Here is a 22,377-nt window from a genome sequence, read left to right on the forward strand (position 1 = left end):
AAGCAAAGGCAGACAGGAAACAAAATCACACAGGGCCAAGGATGGCATTTACAATGACAATGAAGAATGATCATGGGAAAGAAGCAAAAATCAGTGGCAATGAGGCACAAAGGCAGTTAGCCTAAGGCAAGGGAGCAGCAATGAAACAAATGGTAACAGTGGCAGTTAACAGGAAACAAAACCAAATAAACCAAGGCTGTTAGCCAAGGGCAGTGGGAGAACAAGGCACAAAACAGTTATAAAAAAAAAAAAAATTGAGAGCCTAGGCATACTACTAGAGTGGGAAGAGAACCAGCTTGCTCACAGTCACTAGTGAGCACTAGTTTCTCCCCACTGCTCAATCAATCCAATGCTTCACAGGCTTTAGCCTAACATTCACACAAAACAGTAAACAACAATGGAGATAAACAGTGAAGCAAAGACAATAAAATGACAGTGTAATAAACCAAGGCCTAAGCCAAGGGAAATGGCAGTGAGCAAATAAGAATAACAGAACAGAGAAACAACACAACTGGGTTATGAATCCACCCTATGACCTAGCCAGATAGTATAGTTCTAGGTTGAATCCTTAATGGAACTAAGTGACAGTTAAGGCCAACTTAAGATCCTAAGCATACAAAAAGGGAATAGCAAGATAAACAGCTTGCTCAACTGATGTGCTCCTAGTATTGACTGTCTTTTGACAGTACAATCAATCACAAGCACTAGTGAGCACTGAATTCTCCCATTGCTCAATCAAATCAGTGCACTAAGGCTTCTAACCTAACATTCCACTACCTAACAGTCCACTAAAGCTTCATCTGAGCCTCAGCTAATGAGAACATGAGAGAACAGATGGAACAACACATGATTAACAGGAACAACACAAAAACATCACATTAACAACAACAACAAGAGGATATTAAAACAGGGAACATTACACAAAAACAGGGAACATCACATTAACAACAGGGAACATTACACAAAACAGAACATGAATATATGCAGAACATCAAAGTTCTGGACACTGGCTATTCCAGCATGAGCCAATTTCACACCCAACACCTTCTATTTATACAAGCAAGCAAAAACCTAAAAATCCCCAAAATATCAGAGAATTAGGGTTTCACCAAAAAGTGAAATTGACTCACCTAACCTACTGATAACAGCCCTCATACGTCGACCCATGCCTCTTATTCTTATCCTGATGCAACCCATGCCTTCAATTTGTACATGCAAGCTCAATCCCAAAAATCCCCAAATTAACAGTAAAATTAGGGTTTTGATTTTTTTACTCACCAACTGTGATAAGACGAGTCCGTCTTCAACCCATGCTTCTTCTCCCTTCTCTGCTCCTTCCCATGCCTTCAATTTCTCTTTCTAGCTCGACATATTTCACTAATCTCTCCTCTAGGGTTTCTGAAAAGGAAGAGAGAATGGTGAAATAGGTAGGTAGAAGGGTAGGATGATGATGGGTTTCGATTGGTGAGAGCCATGATGGCTTTTGGTGGTTGTGGCAGAGGTATGGTGGCGATGGCAGTGGCGAGGTGGTAGCAGGTGAGGTATGGTGGTGGTGGTAGGTCTGCAAATAGGGTGGAGAAGACTCGAGTGTTTTGGGATGTAGGGAGTGTTTGGTTGGGTATAGGTGCTTCGTGCTAGGGTGTGAGTCAAGTGTAGCGAGTTTGATGCACAGCGAGAGGGAAATCATCGGATGACCAGATTTGGATTTAAATGAACGGCGCGATGGGATGAAGCTTGGAGAGACCGTTGGATTGCGAGATACAACTAAGCTGACGGCTCCAGATGGAGTTAGGTGCTGTAGTGTTTAGCAGGATCTTCAGACTTCGATGCACGATGATGAAGCGACCATTGGATGATGAGATGTATCCAATCTGACGGCTACAAAAGAATGGGTTTGGGTTTTGGAGTTCTGGGCTTGGAAAATGGGTTTAGTTTTGGGAAATAAGTTTGGGCTTAGGATATGTTGAGCCCACTTCTTCTTTAAGAACAAATCCCTTCCTTATTAAGCCCACTTTCTAGCCTCTGGACGTGCGCTCCATTCTTTGCGGCTTCCTTGCGTAATTTCTTCCGGCTTTTCACCACTCTTCAGCTCTTTTCCGCTCCGCAAGTTATCCAGACTTTATTTATTACCTAAAAATGCAAAATTAAGTAAGAACAATATTTATTCTTGAAAACAATGAAAATACAGAATATGGGATAAAATATAGAATTACTTCACAAAAGATGAGTTAAATGCCAACAAAAAGGGATAAATATATACAATATTTGGCACTCATCAGGTAATCAAAAGTGTTTGGACCAATAGCTAACTTGCCTAGATAAGGAAACATCACCAACTTGACCAAAAATACCTTTTAGTCACGTATTGGGACCAAGTTCGCGGACCACTCTAAAGCCCATAAAATGTTTCCTACTAATGAACTTAAATCACTCATAACTTTGTCGTTATAACTCGGAATTGAGTGATTCTTGACTCATTGGGTTTGCAAGCTCATTCACTATAACATGAGATTCTTTATAGGGATAAAGGTTATTATCATCAAAGTCATGAATCAAATAACCTCAAGTATATTTACATAAATGTACATTTACCGTCATCGGAATTGTTCCATATAGTGAGCATATATCTTGATAGATTAGAAAGGTAGAATAGAACAAGAATCCAAATTAAATCAATCACATACCTTTGATGAAGTATTTTTTGATGTCTTCTTGTAGTCTTCAATCTTCAATCTTCATCCTTTAAGAATAGCTTCGATTCAACTTCTTAGACCTAATCTAGTCCGAAACTATCTTTAGTATGCTAAATCAAGAATGCATTTTGGCAACTAAAATTGACAACTAACTTGACATACCAACGCTAGTGGGTTCAACCGAGCATTGCTCTAACAATCTCCCCCTTTGTCAATTTTAGTGACAAAACCATTTTACATATGGCTTGTACTTGTTAAAAGTAAAAACGACAATCTTGATTTCCTTGGTTCTTCAACTCTTCATGTGTTCATCCTGTACTTGTTGAAGATCCATCATAGTATTATTACACAGCATCAAAGTTTTATTGTATCACAACTTTGACAATAATACTACGGTGATATGTATCACTCCTCCTTAGTCAATACTCCATCTCACATGGAAACCACTCCCCCTTACACAATGATCCTAAAACCATATGTATATGTAGTAGAACTACACATTAACTCTCCCCCTTTTTGTCAATAAAATTTGCAAACGTACAAGAACGGGTTCCTAATGAAATTTCCGAGAAGAGGTGCTTCATAGACTAAAAGAAAAATACATACCAACTTAATTTAGATGCAATCATAAAGCCGAAGCTAAATGCATTCATCAAGGAGTTTTAAGATACAAGATAACCCCTATAAAATCCCACAGCCGCACACCCCGCAAGATATTACCATTAAGCACAAGTTCAAAAGAACTCTCCCCCATTTGATGTCATTCCCGAAAGAACAACAAGAGCGACCTTACTCCAAAGAGAAGGATTTATAATGGATCTTCGAAATCCTACAAGGAGATATGATTTAAGAACCAATCATTGAAAGTCTCTCATGAGATCATGTTAATAAAAAGTTTAGAACTATCTTATGGTAACAATACACAATATGTGATCATCTTTTCTAAGATACAAACTTGTATAAACAAGACTTGATATGCTTAGAAGGAAGAATAAACTTTTTCACAAGGATTTACACCAAGAATGGTTACCATAAGAGTATGAAAAAGTTTCTTTGACAATAAAAACCAGCATCCATGGCTTTGATAATTTCTTCTAACCTGTTATATTTAAGAATTTCAATCACAAATCAAGTTAGGTAATTAAGACTCATACATGTGGCATCTAGCCATATGATCACTTCCATATAAATCATATTCTTCTTCACCATAACTAGTTCAATTGACTCAAATGAACTAGTTAGATAGTTGTTCAATTGCTATGAGATCTTATGTAACTACACAAGACACAATTGAAACAAAGATGATTCGATTCGATGAATCGGCTCATGAACTTTATAGTCACGGTTTGCATAAAGCATTCCTTAGTAATTTAAGTTTCATGTTCAGAGTACATCTTTAGATCATAACCTCTTAAGTTCACAAACAAGTTCGCGGACTTAAGTTAATCGGTTGAGTTTTCCAAACTCAGCAGAAATTCTTGGAAAGAGAACTTTCGCCAGTTCGCGGACCGAGTTCGCGGACTTAGCACACAAACGAGTTTTGGAAAATCCAGCAGAAATTCTCGGTCAAGAACTTCCGACAGTTCGCAGACTGAGTCTGCGGACTGGGTTCGCGGACTTGGCAATCCAACTCCACAATCCTTTCGATTTCTCTTGATCAACAAAGTTCGAAAACTTCGGTTCAAGGAATACATGGTTATGTAATCTAAACTCTCATTTCAATCATTGAGACATTCTCAGAGGACGCTATGTAGTCGTTATTCACAGACCGATTCACGTCAGAGCAATTCTCAAAGTGATTGAAACTTTTCATGACTTTCGTCACTAGGTGAAGTCAAACTTGATCAAACCGAAATCTTACCAACACATGTTTCGAGGAATATATAAGCGAGTTAAACTCAACTCGAAACAATAAATTGTTCCACATATTCAGAAATCTCCCAACTTAATATGTGCGCCCCAATTCTTTTGCAATCCTCACCACATTTATTAGGGCTTCTTGGCGAGGATGCACTTTCAACACAATCAAGTTGTGTTGATGTGAGCAAAATCTTACTCACTACAGGTAATCGAAACAAAATCATGCATGGACTCTAGGAATTTAAAAACTTCCTTGAAACTTTCAATAAATGTTCCATACCTTTTTAAGATGTTATCCCTTGTCAAACTCTTGTCTGGGAGATCCTTCTTAATAGAACTCGTTGCTTTATTGGTCTTCTTTGGTACCCATTTCTGAGTAACTTTTGGAGCAACATATTTCTTTTTCTCCCCAATATAATTGTGAAACTTATTTGGGGGAATACTGAAAGAACTGATATTATGAGACTCAGTTTTTCTCCAGTTTGGAACATCAGATCTTGTCATCCTGACAGAATCATATCTGGTTTTATCTCGTTTAAGAAATCTGCAATTCCTTTGTAAGTGACCTGGTTTTCCACAATAAAAACAATGTTTAGTATAATGGAAAAAGTTATGTTTAGTATTACCTGAATGTGTATGTGCTTTCTTTTGAGCTTGGAAGGATTTGTTCTTTTCGCTATCCGTAGTTGGTAGAGATACTTTACTTTTGTCAACTGTGGAAGGTTTTGGTTGAGAAGAATATTTAGCTTTGAAAACTTTTACCTTTTTACAAATACTAGGAGCGTCTATTCCTTCATAACCCAATCCTCGTGTATCACGATGAATTCTGCATGCTCCCAATATCGAGGTTAATTTATTTGAGCTGCTATTTATAGACAAACTCTCTTTTAAGCTCAAGTTTTCTTCTTCCAAACTTTTGACACTCTCAAGCGCAATAACTAGATCATTCTTGGATGATTCACATTGAACTTTGAGATCTTCTCGTTCCGAATCAAATAACAAGTCATCTCAATATTCTCCAAGTTATCTAGCTTTGCTTGAAGAGTAACTTCCCGATATCGACCTTCGGCAATTTATTCTTTAAGCTTTCGTATTTCGTTGAGATAATCTCTTGCACCAATAGAATCAAGTTGGTCTTGCAAGTCTTTATTCCGACTACGAAGTTTGTCATATTTAACTTTCTCACTGAGAATGGTGCTTTTAGCCTCCGAGAGTTTCCGATGACTTTCTTTAAGAAGATTATTAGCTAATTGATCATCATGGAACACTTCTTCATCAGAATCAGAATCAGTATCATAAAGAATTTTTCCAGAAGCTAATGCAACCTCGCCTATGAGCTCTTGAGGATTATAATATTGAGGTCCATCATCAAGAGTAGGAAATTCTGCTGCATATGCCGATTGTCTACGACTCCAGCTAGGATATACTGCAGACAAGTGCCCGAAACCACGACAGTTATAGCATTGTGCATCATGCTTAGGAGATGTTTCATTTTTAGAAAAACTCTTTTTCCTGTCTCTCAAGAATTTTCTAAATTGTTGTGGAGTAACATCCTTAGTATCTGGCAAACCATATTTATCCTTCCAGGATTCAGAATTGTTTGCAGCTTTAAGAGAAATCACCTCTTTTCTTGCGTGTTCATTATCAAAGATCTTTAACTTTCCAACAAGAGTACTTCTGGAGAGTGTAGAAAGATCGTTTTCTTCTTCAATGACATGTTTCTTAGACTCGTATCTTGATGGTAGTGACCTGAAAATTTGGCACACAATATCTTTCTCCGGAATAGTTTTTCCTAATGAAAAAGAGGAGTTAACTATTTGAGAAAGTCTTTGGTTAAACTCATCCAAGGTTTCATCATCAGACATGTGAAGGTTTTTCCAGTCAGAAGCTAGATTTTGAAGCCTTGCTTCTTTCTCAGCGACATTCTCTTCGAATACGGTTTCTAAGATATCCCAAGCATCTTTAGACTTATTACACGTAGTCACGTGGTGCTGAAGATATGGGTTAATGGCATGGATGATAGCATTCAAACCGTCGGAGTTTTGCTTTGCAGCAAGTATCTCGGCAGGACTGTATTCACCAATGTTCTTGGGAACGTTTACATCTCCAACTGCCACAACGGGAGCATCATAGCCATTAACTATATATACCCATGATTGAAAATCACGTGCTTGAAGAAAAGCTCGCATAAAAATTTTCCACCATAAGTAATTAGTGCCATTTAAGGCTGGTGGGACGTTTATAGAGATAGCACCTCTGTCCATAGAATCAGATTGCTACAAACACAGATTTATGAGGTCTTAGCGTGTTTGCCTGCTCTGGTACCAATTGAAAAAGCGGGGGTCTAACAACACCACCCAATATTTTGTTTAAAAATCTGAATAAACAAACTCCAATATACTTTATAGAGAATCAACTAGACAGTCAGACTCAATCTAGAGTAAAGTATATCAAAGAGTTTAATATCTCTATTTCAACACAATCAAAGTTAAATAGAAACAAGTCCGTAAACATGATTTTAGTGTGAAGCTCTTGAAACAAAGTCTTTTGTTTTAATCACAACCTATTCAATATCCACCATGTATAAACCTCTTTAAGCAACAATCACTAAAGGAATATTTCAACACAGTGTCCACTTGAAATAGGTTTAGTCCAGACTGGTCTAACAATTTGAAAATAACAAAATCAATTGTTCAAGATCAATCAAGTCTTATCCAACAAACAAGGTCAGATTTAACAACTATGGTTGACTAACGTACAACCTGTATTATTTCAATTATATAAATAAAATATAATGCGTAAAAGAAATAAAACAGACACCAGATTTTGTTAATGAGGAAACTGCAAATGCAGAAAAACCCCGAGACCTAGTCCAGAATAAACACACATTGATTATAAGCTGTTACACCAAATTCATGCTACCTATTCGGACTAGATGTAATACCTTCTTCAGCACTTGTATAACTCCTAGAAGAATACCGATTCTCTTTAGGAACTCTTCACACAAATCTTCTAGCAGAACCCAAAGTTCTCTTTAGAAGATACACCACAACGATCGATACGATTTGATATTTTTTCTGCACAAAACACCAGTTTGATTTCCCTTTAGATGTGAATAAAGGTTTTGGAAATCTTGTGTTTATTTTGATAAAAACAATTACTAGGTAAAAGTAATACCAAAACAAACTTGTAGATTAGGGTTTTAACTTACAATCGGTATTCCTACACACAAGGAGTCCGTGAACCTGATTTCCGTAAGTAAACTTGGGTGATTCCAAAGATCAATTTCCAAGTTAAGAAAACCCTAATAAATCTACCACAAGAACAACTGGAATAAATCTAGAGATATCTTGTTTAAAATTTCTTAAGGATTTTTACGAGATGCCTCAAAAGAAGTTTTTCTTTCTAGTCTCCGATTTCGACTATCAAGTGTTGGTATATGATCGGAAACTGAAATCTATCAAAACCTAGGGTTTATGATCAACAACTCTTGAATGGTGTTATGTCAGAAGAGAAAACCTTAGAATAGACAAGAGGTGAAAAACCTAGATTACAAGTTGTATGATCAATCACGAAGATTAAATCCAACTTGGCTTTGTGATCCCTAATACAAAGACTTTTATCTCACTCTCGTTCACGAAGAACGGAAGACGTGGAAAACAACCTGCAGAGCTTATGCCAATTTTCCAAAGGGATGAAAAACATGTAAACTCACGAACTCCTTATTTATAATGAACAATAGCTTGGAAGCTAAGCAAAGCTATTTTCCTTTTACAAGACTCTCCGAAATAAGGGAGTCTTTCTTAAGTTAAAACTCTTGCCAAAATAATTAAATAAATAACTTATTTAGCAAAAATTATATTTATGTGAATAAATCACATTTTAACTTAGGCAGGAATCACAAACACTTTAATATGGTAATCAAAAGTGTTTGGACCAATAGCTAACTTGCCTAGGTAAGGAAACATCACCAACTTGACCAAAAATCCCTTTTAGTCATGTATTGGGCCCAAGTTCGCGGACCACTCCAAAGCCCATGGAATGTTTCCTACTAATGAACTTAAATCACTCATAACTTTGTCGTTATAACTCGGAATTGAGTGATTCTTGGCTCATTGGATTTGCAAGATCATTCACTATAACATGATATCCTTTATAGGGGTAAAGGTTATTATCACTAAAGTCATGAATCAAATAACCTCAAGTATATATGCATAAATGTACATTTACCATCATCGGAATTGTTCCATATAGTGAGCATATATCTTGACAGATTAGAAAGGTAGAATATAACAACAATCCAAATGAAATCAATCACATACCTTTGATGAAGTATTTTGTTGATGTCTTCTTTTAGTCTTCAATCTTCATCCTTTAAGAAATAGCTTCGATTCAACTTCTTAGGCCTAATCTAGTCCGAAACTATCTTTAGTATGCTAAATAAAGAATGCATTTTGGTAACTAAAATTGACAACTAACTTGACATACCAACGCTAGTGGGTTCAACCGAGCAGTGCTCTAACAACCTTGGTCTTTGGATTGGTGGTTAGAATACAGTACTCTTAACGTTTAATAGTACGATACGTTTCTTGTGTGTATCAATATGTTTGACCGTATCAGGTAGAACAACTAGTTTGATTTATTTTTATTTATTTTTTTCAATTTTCCTTCTCGATTATTTATATTTATTTTGATATGGACTCGACAGTTTGATTATTTTTTATTATTTAATCAGTCCATCAATCCGGTCTTATTTGACAGATCCTTGTTCTGTATTATCCACAATCGTGGATTTCATGTCTTTGAGGCCACATATATGTCCTCACCATTGTGGCTTATTACTATGGGATGGATTTTATATCATCGATGCACCAATTTTTCTGTTTGGATGCAATTTAAATTCCATTATTTAGTTTTAAAAGGACGTGGCGCTGGATTGATTATGGCAAATAGAATTTACTTTTTCTCTTCTAATCCTTTACATAGAGAAAAAGAAAATTCATCCAAAGATGGTTTATAGTTTCTATTTCTCTAATGAAATTATAATCACCAAATTAAAATTGGTGCCATCGTGGATTTTTATTGTTTTTACGGTAATTAATCACATGCATGGTTCATGAACCTCCGGCCAATTTACTTCGGCATCTTTGTCCGTTGGAAAAATATCATGTGATTTATCATATGGTTTATATTTATTTTCCAGAAACCGTAATTCAATAATAAGAATTCCCACAAAATGGATTTTTTTTTCTTTCCATATGCGATGATTAAAGTGACATCTTTTAATTTGTCGAACGATTTTGATAAATTGTTTCCATAAGAGGAGCGAAAATATATTGGCATATTTTTTAAATTTTTTGCCAATACGGTACGATTTCGAAAACCAACTTGTACCATCAAATATGGTTTTATCAAATAATAAATCATTGGTTTCTATCTCTTTAATGAAACTATTTATCAACCATAACATGGTGTTTTCCAAGAAAAATAACGATTTACGGTTTCTTTATCTTCTTAAAAAGAAACTTTCTCTCAATCAATCCCAAAAGGGTGGAAATCGTTATTCGTAATATTTGCAAATACTAGTGAATAAAAAATTGCTGCATTCTTGAGGGATATCGAGCAATTTTAATTTTTTCGATTTAATAATCTCCGAATTTTTTTGGACTTTTCCACTTGTAGTTGGAATACAGAAGGACATAAAAAATCAATGGGTGCGCACCCGGCTTGTTAGCCTAAATAATTAGTCCTTGTAGCGACTATATTGATCTTTAAATCAATTTTTTTTGATAAAATAAAGTGCCTATAATTTCATTCTTAGATGAATGAATATCTCTTTGTCCCGATAAGTCATTGGAGATTTGTTTACATATATTGTATGCTTTTTGGTTGTGTAATATCTTCAATGAATTCACGGTTGATATAAAATTTGTATGTCAAAAATATTACAATTTTTATTTTATTTGTAGGAAAAATTTCTTATGGCTATTGTAGGATCAGAATCTCGCAACGACAATATTTCAGCGAAATTATCAACAACACAATACAACAGCGTCGCAGAACAATTTCAGGAAGAATATAATAAATGACGTCATCTAAGATCACGAGAAAGATGTGATAGTCCTGCGAAAATTAGAGAGTTTGCGAAATTAATATTTGTAAGGTTGCGAGAATGTCACAGATCATACCCAAAAATAAAGGACAGATTAGCTGTCATCCACTATGCATTTCCCTATAAATAGTCGTTCAAGTTGTAAAGAAAGGAGAGAGATCTTCTTTGAGTAAGAAACAAGTAAATAGGAGAGAGAAAGTCTAGAGCAGAGGTGATTCTTGATTTCTTTATCTTTTCTTGTAAGAACATTCATAGATTGATCAATAAAATTAAGAGTGTAAACCTAAAAATGAGTTGATTAATAATGAAATCATATGAGGGGTGTAGTGTAGGATTTCCTGCAACTACATAATGGCGCTAGAAACAGGGACCTTGAAGATCGAAAGTTGAAGATTGTTGTTGAGAATATTCAAATCAAGAAAGTGATTAAATAAATCAGTGAACCAGTTAAAAGAAATATGAATAGAATTAATGAAGATGACAAAAGATTGGAGTGTAATATGATAACAAAAACGATGGTTAATGAATTCCATGAAAGCATCAAAGGAAGAATACATAAACGAAATTTTGAAGGAAGGAAGGTTATGGCGGTAGAAAAGGCATCACTCTTGAAAGATTGGGAAAAGCAAACAATTACATTCATGGCGGCAGAAATACCAAAATAAAATTTGAACCACACATCTCCATTGGTTATCACAGTGCCTATTACGCGAAAAGAGAAGGAGACAACGACAAAATCCACAAGAGAATGGATATTGAACAGAAATTTAATCGATACAGGAAGTTCAGTGGATATAATATTTTATCACGCACTCCGGAGAATGGGATTTAAAGATGAAGAAATGTCCAGTTCAACATATTTTGTTCACGGCTTTGGAAAATCCACAACAAAACCTAAAGGAGAAATAGTGGTACGAATTCCACTTGGAGAAATCGAAACACAAGTAACGCTGTGCGTGGTGGATATGGAATCGCCATATAATATGTTATTAGGAAGACCATGGATACATGCGATAAAAGTTGTAGTATCAACGTTGCATCAATGTATTAAATTCCCTACACCAAATAGAATTGGTGAAATCAGAGGAGATGTTGACAATGCGAAATTATGTCATCAAATTGAAGTAAAGCATTATGAATGACAAGCAAAAAAGAAACAATTTCGCAGAAAGTTGGCAAAGGAAGCAAAGAAAGAAGAAGAATTTAGAGTATATATGATAAGGGCAAAAGAAGGCAAAGGAATACCCAGCGAAATTTCGGAAGAAGGAGAAAGACCTACGAAAAAAATAAAAGAACCAACACCAATGGGAGAACCTAAACCCGGTTACACTGCCGCAGAACCAACAAAATAAATAAACGTTGCGACTATAGAGGAACCTCTAATATTGAGAATTGGAACCAAAATGGTGGAGAAGAAGAAGAAAGAACTGTTAACTTGTTGCGAGAATATAAAGATGTTTTCGCAGGAAGCATGGATGAGATACCGGGAATAGATCCATCAATTGCATGCCACAAGTTGGAGATTAGATTAACAAAAATGTGAGACCATTTAAACAGAGAATAAGAAAAATTGCAACAACTTACCATTCCCAAATAGAAGAAGAACTACAGAAAATGCTTGATGCGGGGAATCATAAGAGAAGCTAAATACCCAGAATGGATAGCGAATATGGTCATTGTCCCAAAGAAAAACAAAGGAATCAGGATTTGCATAGATTTCACTGATTTAAACAAAGCTTGCCCCAAAGATAGTTTTCCGTTACCAGATATTCCTCAAATGGTGGAATCCGCAGCGGGAAACGATAGGTATCATCTTTAGATGGGTACAAAGGGTATAACCAAATCCCTCTCGCTGAAGAAGATCAAGAACATACTGCTTTCTTTGCCCCTAGAGGTTTATATTGTTACACGAAAATGCCATTGGTTTGCGAAATGCGGGAGCGACATACCAAAGAATGGTAGAGAAGGTGTTCGCAAAATGGATACACAAAACATTAGAAGTATACGTGGATGACATGTTAGTAAAGAGTAAAGAAGCTAAAGACCATGTACAAGACCTGAGGGAGATTTTGAACAAATGCGGCAGTATAACATTAAATTGAATCCTGAGAAGTGTACTATTGGAGTTGCATCGGGAAAATTTTAGGCTACATTGTATCAAAGGAAGGAATACAGGTTGATCCAGAAAAAGTGCAAGCAGTTCGTGACATGCCAACACCAGCAACAATAAAAGATGTACAAAGTTGAATGGGATTCTAGCTTCGCTGGGGAGATTCATTTCGCGATCATCAGACAAATGCAAATATTTTTTCGATATACTCAAGAAGGGTGCGAAATTTAAATGGATGATGAATGTGAAAAAGCTTTTCAAGGGATCAAAGAACATCTTATGAATACAACTATTTTACAAAAAGCAGAATCAGGAGAAGAATTATTGATCTATCTTGCGACGACGTCGCATGCATTAAGTGTTGTGTTATTGCGAGTAGACGCAGGAGTGGAGAAACCCATTTATTACATTAGCAAAACTTTTAATACTGCGAGAAGAATTACTCAAAGATTGAGAAGTTAATCTTAGCATTAGTTTATGCATCATTTAAGCTCCGCATATACTTTCAAGCGCACAAGATAAAGGTATTAACAAAAGTACCAATTGAATCAGTGATGAAGAATTCTAAAAGATCAGGAAGAGTGGAGAGATGGAATGCACAAGTAGGCCACTTTGATATTAAATATGAAATTTTGTCTTCACCAAAATCACAAGTTGTTGCAGATTTCTTGGCAGAATTTCCTTTAGAAGAAGATGAAGCAGTAGAAGAAATGATGGATGTAGAAGAAGAACATGGAGATCCAAAAGATTTATTAACAAACCAAATAGATGGGAGATATTGGTAGATGGATCATCAAATGGAGTTGGAATTGTTTTAATTTCGCCAGAAGGAATAAAGATGGCTTTTTCATTCAGATTGGAATTTGCATCCACTAATAATGAAACAAATATGAAGCTGTGATACATGCCTTAAAATTCGCAATAGAAATGAAACTAGAAAATGCCAGGATCACTAGTGATTCGCAGCTAGTTATTCGCCAAATAAAGGGAGAGTATACTACAAATGAACCATCCTTGAAGAAATACAAGAAGCTGGTTGAAGAATTGTCAGCGAAAATCCAAAAATAAAATGGAGGCACATTTCAAGAAAGGATAACAGACTCGCAGACGCTTTTGCTTTCATCTCAAGCATGATGACAGATCCAACTGCGAGATGCATAAAAATACAAACACTTTGTCACCATCAATCAATAAAGAAGAAGAAGACGTGGATGTGATGATAATAGACAATGAAGAAGAAGAACAAATGAACAATATCGCAGACTGGAGAATGGAACTTCATGCATATTTGGCAAGAAAGAGAAGAAACACCAAGAAATAGATTGGAAAACACAAGTTAAAAAGCCGTGCAACGAATTATGAATTAAGAGATGGGTTGCTATACCGAAAATCCTTTAATGGACCATCACTCAGATGTTTGACACGAGAGGAAGGAGAAAAGTGCTAAAAATGTTACATAGTGGGGATGCTGGCAATCATAGTGGAGGAAGATCTTTGGCACATAGAGCAAAAATGCAAGGTTATTACTGGCCATACATGCACGAAGATGCAAAACAAATATCAAGACGTTGCGAAGATTGTCAGCGGCATGGAAAGAAAATACATGCACCTGGAGCGCCCTATCATCTTCAACCAGTGTGTGGCCTTTTGGAAAGTGGGGCTTAGATATTGTGGGGACCATTTTTACCAGGTTCTGGACAAAGAAGATACTTAATAGTCGCAACAGATTATTTCACAAAATGGACAGAAGTGAAGGCAGTACACATATTCGCGACAAAGATATCTTTACATTCATATTCGAAAATATCATTTGCAGATTCGGAATTCCTGCACAGTTGGTATCTGATAATGGGAAACAATTTGAAGGACAGAATATAGAAATGCTACTTAATGCATTCAAGATAAAATGTGGAAAGTCTACTCCTTTGTATCCACAAGCTAATGGGCAGGTAGAAGCAACAAACAAAACAATTGCAGATATATTAAAAGAAGAAATTGGAAGGACATCAGAGCATGGTGCGAACAAGTACATAATGCAGTATGGGCTTATAATACAACTAGAAGAGAAGCTACTGGAATGTCACCTTTTTGTTTAACATACGGAGTTGAAGCGGGTGTTACCAACAGAAGTTGTTATTCCGACAACAAAAAGAGAAGCTTGGGAGAAAAATCTTAGTGCGGGCTTGATTTTAAATAAACTTGATGAATTAGAAGAAAAGAAGAAAAAACTTTACAACATATGGAGAATTATCAGCGAAGATTAGCCCGAGAATATAATAAACGTGTCAAAATACGCGAATTTCAACCAGGAGATTTAGTTCTGCGAGAAAGAAACACCAATTATATCAGCGAGGAGAAGAAAAGGAAAATGGTGGCGAAAAATGGGATGGACCTTACATCATTAAGGAGATAGTTGGAACAAGCTTATAGATTAATGGATCCAGAAGGAAGATGTTGGTCATAGATTAGACAGACCATGGAACAGGTTGTACTTAAAAAGATATTATCCGTAAGAAGCTTTGAGAAGTTATGGATTCTGAAAGAATAATTGCAAGATTACTCATATCAAAACAAGATCATGATGTGCGAAATTTTCGCAGAGATAATCACAGAACAATGACATAAAAGAAAGGGGCGAACCTTTATGGCGTACACCCTAGTTCGCGAATAAAATTTCGCAAGAGGCAAATGTAAGACCTAAAGTACGTCATATTAGGGGGTACCTGTTGCATGGCTCAGGGAAAGGCTACACCCCACCGGAACCGAACTGAGTCATGGAGATTTGGGGTCAATAAAGCCCATCCGGGAGAGGCACCTTGGATTCTCAGCTTAAGCATATGACTTGGGTTGGGCGACTAAGGTAATAAGGACTCTCCCAAGGAGTGCAGATCTGATCAAGGCGCCGAGGTACACGGTTGAGTCAAGAGTGCCAGGGACGTTTGAAGCGTACCTTGCCATTCTTGACAAGTCTTGGCTTATACTGCACTCGGCCTGAAGAAAACCCCACTTAGGGTGCAGTCTCGTAACCATAAACCCTATAGGTAAAAGGGATAAGAGGCTGCGAAAACAACTGGTTGTTGTTAAGACTGGATGGGAGGAGCTAACCTTGTATGGTAGAAGTACGCCTCCTTGAAGGGAACCAGGGGGAGATAAGGGCGGCACCCTCCATTAGGAGCTGATAAGTGTCTTAAGACGCAAATGTCATGAGGCTTTTATTCGCAAGGATATTAAGGCTTGTCATATTTGTGCAACAATCCTGAAGAGGCAATAATACAAAAGAAAAGATAAGACGAGATCAATGGGTTTTCGCATGAAAGTGCGAAGACGTCCTGCGATTTCGTCGCAAGACGACAATGTCATGGGGCTTTATTTTCGCAAGAATATTTAGGCCTGTCATATTGTCGCAACATTCCTGAAGAGGCCATAATACAAAAAAAAAGTTAAGGCAAGATCAATGGGTTTTTGCATGAAAGTGCAAGGACGTCCTGCGATTTTGTCGCAATGACAAGAGGTGGCATAATAAGACCTTTAATTAGGAAGGAAAATAAGACCACATGATAAAACAAATATTTATAAGTATTCGTAACAGATTATTTTTTGCAAGAAAGATAATGAGAGGCAAGTATGGGAATCAATACACAAGAAGCATTATCTTTCTCATCAACAAAATATTAAAAGGAAAAGTTGATTCCAAAGTTGGTTGAAAATGTAACTCGCAGAAGTGATAAAATAAGACAGTTCAAGAAGACAAAGCTAGATAAGAAGCTCAAGCTTCAGTATTAATTTCAGTAGCAGGAGATAACAGAAATTCTTCGCCAATATTCTCATTATCGCAAGCCTCTCCTTCATTTCGGTTCTGATCTTCGCCTTGACTAGCATCTTGATTATCGCCAGCAATTACTTCTTCAGGAGAAATTTCTTTCTCATTTTGATTAACACCAGCAGATGCTTCTTTAGAAGGAATTTCTTCTTCATCTTCCAAGAAATTATCCTCTGCACCGCTTTCGTAATCATAATCACTATCAGCAGGACGAGGAACTTCATCATCATCTACTTCTAAAGGTTCAATTGATGTAGGAGAAAGAGATTTGGACAATAAAATGTCATTTACAAGGACTTCAGCCGGATGAACTTGACGAAGAAGTGCTCTCTGATGATTCCTATTTGAATATCCTTAAAATAAGCAAGATAATCAAGTCTTCTTTCTTCGTCGCAGAACCAGTAAGGGCAGAGACGAGCAATGCATTTTCTTTGCGAATTTGGCATATTTAGCCTCCAAAAAGAAATGGAAGATGAAGATTCTTCTCAGACTCTCTCGACGAAAGATAGAATACAAAATTCATTAAGATGAAGAAACTCATAAAGATATGACAAAAAAAGTATATTAAGGCAGTCAAACTATTATGACTACCTTCCTTTTGCGAAATAAGGTGTTGAATCAAGGACAGACAACTATTCTCCCAACGGTCCATTGCGTCATCAAATTTATCTCCAACTAAACCTTTAAGTCGAGACTGAAGATTTTTCTCTTTAGAAATAAGAAAGGCATTTTTCTTCGCAAGAGAAGAATAAGATTCTTCTAATTTGGAATATTGTTCTTTAAGTGATTCGCCTTTACACTTAAAGCTATTCTACCTTGAATGAGTGTATCTCTTTCAGCGATAGATGACTGTTACTTCTTTAAGTTCATTTCTCAAAGAGCGAAGAGATTGCTCTTGGTCATCACATACTTTTTGAAGAATACTAAGTTGTTGCGAAGAAATCGCCATCTTGTTTAAATAAGTTCGCTTCTCTTGAGATAAGGTTTTATTCTCATCTGATAAAGTTTCCATCCCTAAATTAGCTTTAGTTAAAGAATAAGAAAGGCGAGATACTTCATTACTTAATAAATCTTGTCTTTGAACTAATTGGGTATTTTCATTGGTAAGATTATTTATATGATCAAGAGAATATGAATAGAGGTTATCTAATTGGTTATATTGATCCATCAAGATTTCTTTATCGACACGGGCTTCTTCAACAGCAGATTCAAATTGATATCTCTCCATTATTCGTTTCTGGTTTAAAGCTTAACATGGGGAAGAGGGATTTCAAGGATAATTAAATATGGGAAGGATAAAACCATTAAAAAGGAAAATTAAAGACACAGATAAGATAATCATACCTCTCAATTCATCATTCTTCTTGCGAAGATTGTCACGAATCAGCAAAACATTCTGAATCTTTTGATTTTCGAGACAAAGAGCATTACATTCTTTTTCCAAAGCTGTCTGCGAAGCAGCTCTGTCAGAACCTAAATGCTTGCTCAGAATTTCGCAAACATTAGACTTGATAGGATCAATAGAAGACTTCTTGACATCATCCAGGACTTCAGATAAAACTTTGAAGGCAATATCTATCCCTTCCACGGTTTCTTTCGAAAGAGGAAGAGACTTAGGTAGATAACTGGTAGTGATAGAAGGTTGAGAAACATTCTCAATGGGAAGAGAATAGGTTTTATTCACAGAAGGATGAACAAGGGGGGTTTCAATCATTCAAAGGTCAGCTGAAGAAATGAAGTCTGAGGCAGCTTTTTCGCGAATTTGAGATAAAGGTTTATCTTGCGAAGATGTCGCAGGAGATTTAGAAGAGATGAGTAACTGGAAGGGAACAGAAGTTGGAACAGTTTTAAGGTGGCGAGATTTCTTGAGAGGTTTATTGACATCTTTATCACCCTGCGAATTACAATCCAGATAAGAAACATAGGAAACAATATTGTTATTAGAAAAGGATAGTGTTTCTTACTACCTTCTCATTCGCAGACTTTCTTTTATGCGCAACAACCTTATGCTGCGATTTGGGAATTTTAGGGTTCTAACTGTAAATCTAGTGTTGGAGGCGCTTTTGCTGAAATAACAAGAGTATGGGAATCACATAAACAACATCAAATAAGGTAATAAACAAGATCAATTTCAGCGAAACCCATAAAGAAGAAAAAAAAACTAAACTTGATGAATCCATGGAAAACAATAGCAGGGAGATTGTTTCGAAGAAAATTACGAACGATGAAGATTTGCAGAAGAAATATTATGAAGATGAAGAAGAACTTAAAAAGATTGAAGAAGAATGAAGAAAAGTTACAATAATGGAATTTGCAGAAGAACGATGAAGTTGCAGAGAAAATAAAAAGAAAGAAAAAGAGAGTGAGAAGGAATATATATAGAGGGAATTTCTCCTCGAGAAAATAAACACGATTAATACGGAAAGATATAAGCGGTTAACAAGCAACGGTTACAAAATACGTGTCAAGAAATAGATGGAAGAAAGAATACGTGTGATAAATGCAGAATATGAAGAGGAGAACAACTGCGGCATTTCTCACATCATTCTCTACATCGCAGAAAAGATATGAGAAGAGGCAAGATGTAGGATCAGAATCTCGCAACGACAATATTTCAGCGAAATTATCAACAACACAATACAACAGCGTCGCAGAACAATTTCAGGAAGAATATAATAAATGACGTCATCTAAGATCACGAGAAAGATGTGATAGTCCTGCGAAAATTAGAGAGTTTGCGAAATTAATATTTGTAAGGTTGCGAGAATGTCGCAGATCATACCCGAAAATAAAGGACAGATTAGTTGTCATCCACTATGCATTTCCCTATAAATAGTCGTTCAAGTTGTAAAGAAAGGAGAGAGATCTTCTTTGAGTAAGAAACAAGTAAATAGGAGAGAGAAAGTCTAGAGCAGAGGTGATTCTTGATTTCTTTATCTTTTCTTGTAAGAACATTCATAGATTGATCAATAAAATTAAGAGTGTAAACCTAAAAATGAGTTGATTAATAATGAAATCATATGAGGGGTGTAGTGTAGGATTTCCTGCAACTACATCTATTGAAGTCATTATCTACCGTCCGACCGTTATTGTTAACATCCAGAAATCATTATGAGTATATGTCCTCGATTTGATCAGACAATACTTTTACGAAGTTTTCTTTCGTATATATGATGAAAATATTTCCGCCTTAATCAGGGGGAGATTATACAACACTAGAATTCGGTGTTTGTTAACTTATAAGTTATACCAATTTCTCTCCCATTGGATCAAATCCAAAAATGGCTGCCATTAAATAGTAGGCATATCTCATTAAGCTTTTCCATAAGCTAATGTCGTTTTGAAAAGGCAAATCCAATCACTTCTAGCAAAAATGTAGCGTTTTGCTACATATAAAGATAATGCTCCGATAGAGTCTATCAGAATATGATTCACATTCTCAAAATTAGTATCTCCTCATTTGAAGAGGAGGAGGTAATAACCCGTGGTACTGGTATCAGTAAAATTTGATTTTTCCAAAGTGTATATACACCAGAGAAATGTGTTGGGTCATAATAAAGTAATGATCGTTGAATACTCATTTACAGTAGCAACTGAGATAATAAATAATGGTGGTTATTAACCCCTCTACAGAGCAGTAACGACATATGTGATTGTTATGCACACAATCCAAATTATGTTGGATTGAAATCTCTTGAATAACGCGATTTATGGATCCAAGACTTAACATCTTAAACGTGCAAGCCTGAATTCTTAAAGTTACAGGTTGGTGTAGTCGTGATGCGTTACTAAGAGAAATTAATCGTTCTAAAAACGATCGAGGGTTTTACTTTTTCTTAAACCCTAGGATTGCTTCAATGATTGTTCTCCTTATATGATATATATGTCGTGGTAGTCCTTGAAGGACTCGTATGTGGTCAGAGAACATACTAGGATTTGTAATCCTTGAAGGATTCAAATTATATTCATGCAGCCACCTGAATCGATTATATCAGGTTTAGCAATCATTTATGTGTTTTTAGAAATTTGGTACAAAACCAAAAACCCGGATTAATTATTTGATGATATCAGCTTTATAGGTCTCTTGAGAAGTCCTTAAAAACACAAAAATCCACGCTTTAGCAACATATATTCTACTTTTTTCCTTAAATCTGCAGTTAGAATTATGCTAGCTTAGACTCTTCTTTGAGATAAACTAGTGTTATTTGTTTGATCCTTGTCTACTATAAAACTCATATTGTTGGGTTAACATCCATATTTTTGTCAAGAGTTGTACTCTTTTTCCTTCATTCAGGTTTTGTCCCATGTGGTTTTCCTGATAAGGTTTTAACGAGGCAATATCTCGTTGACATTTAACCTTTGTTTTCAAAATATTGATATTGTGCTCTTTTTCCTTCGTCCAAATTTTTTCCCATTGGGTTTTATTGGCAAGGTTTTAGTGACGCAATTTAATTCAACATGATGGTCATCCAAGGGGGAGTTGTATCAATTTTGGTTATTTAGTGGATGCAACATTTGATTAAACCAAATCAACTTAGTCATCTCCTAAGAATTTGGATTTCCTTCTCATAAATACGATTTTTGTTCACGTATGATAAGGTATTCATATCTTGGCACTTTGTTGAAGAAACTACATCAACTATTTCTGCAAATCATCTCCAAGAAATTAGCAATCCAAGACACAATTACTTATTGTATTGAAATAAACATGAAGACTCGAGAACACTACTATTAGAAGACTAACACAAAAGAAGACTTCATCAACTGGCAAATTTCTCACCAAAGCATTGACATCTCCAGCATTCAAGAAATTCGTTTATCGAAATTGGGAAGTGTCGACTCGAAGATTTGCAAGCCAAGATTTAACTGAAATACTTTTCAGGGGGGGCATCATAGTAAAAGGTATTTTACTGGACTATCACGTTGTACTCTTTTTCCTTCATCAAGGTTTTGTCCCACTGGGTTTTTCCTTGTCAAGGTTTTAACGAGGCAACATATGCATGTCCAACACTTTTCTAAGTTTTCTCTAATGTACTCTTTTCCCTTCAGTCAGGTTTTGTCCCTTCGGATTTTCCTGATAAGGTTTTGACGAGGCAATTAGCTTAGATACAGTGGTCATCTAGGGGAAGTGTTATAAACGACAGTTTATTATGTAGATGCCCACTTTGGTGGAACCCTATTACTTGGGTACCAAGAATGTAAACTCTATAAATAGAGTCCTAGACCTTTGTATTCTATATAGATGAATTTCTCTCTCTTTTCTTCTTCTCTATTTGGTGTGCGGCAATAACGTGAGGCAAAAAAGTTTTATTTTTAAATTTTTTAATTATATTCCTTTTAAAACATTTTCGCCACACCACTTGAGTGCAGCAAAAAGACACTTGCCTGTCACAAAAACGTGTTTAGGGATCACTGTAATCATGTAAAACTTGTACACGATAAACAAATTTTTACGAAAGCATTTCTAACTAAAAATTGAATTGAAACAAAGAAATCAAAATATATAATTAAGAAAAAATGTATGTTACAAAGTAGGGTGGTAAATCAAACTTTACCATAAGAAAATAACCAGATTAATTTACACAATTTTTGACCTTCAACATTAACCGCGTCACTCAGAAGTAAAGAAACTTTATACTTCAAACTAGACATAATCCATGCTAAATCCATCACAGCTGTCTATTCCACTGCCCCGTTCCTGCTAAGCAAAGAAACAAACACCACCAAGGAAAAAGAAATCAAGAAATGGCAGAATATCATCAAGTCTAATGGAATCTTGAGT

The sequence above is a fragment of the Papaver somniferum genome, chromosome 2, assembly GCF_003573695.1.
Source record: "Papaver somniferum cultivar HN1 chromosome 2, ASM357369v1, whole genome shotgun sequence".
In the NCBI taxonomy this organism is placed as follows: Eukaryota; Viridiplantae; Streptophyta; class Magnoliopsida; order Ranunculales; family Papaveraceae; genus Papaver; species Papaver somniferum.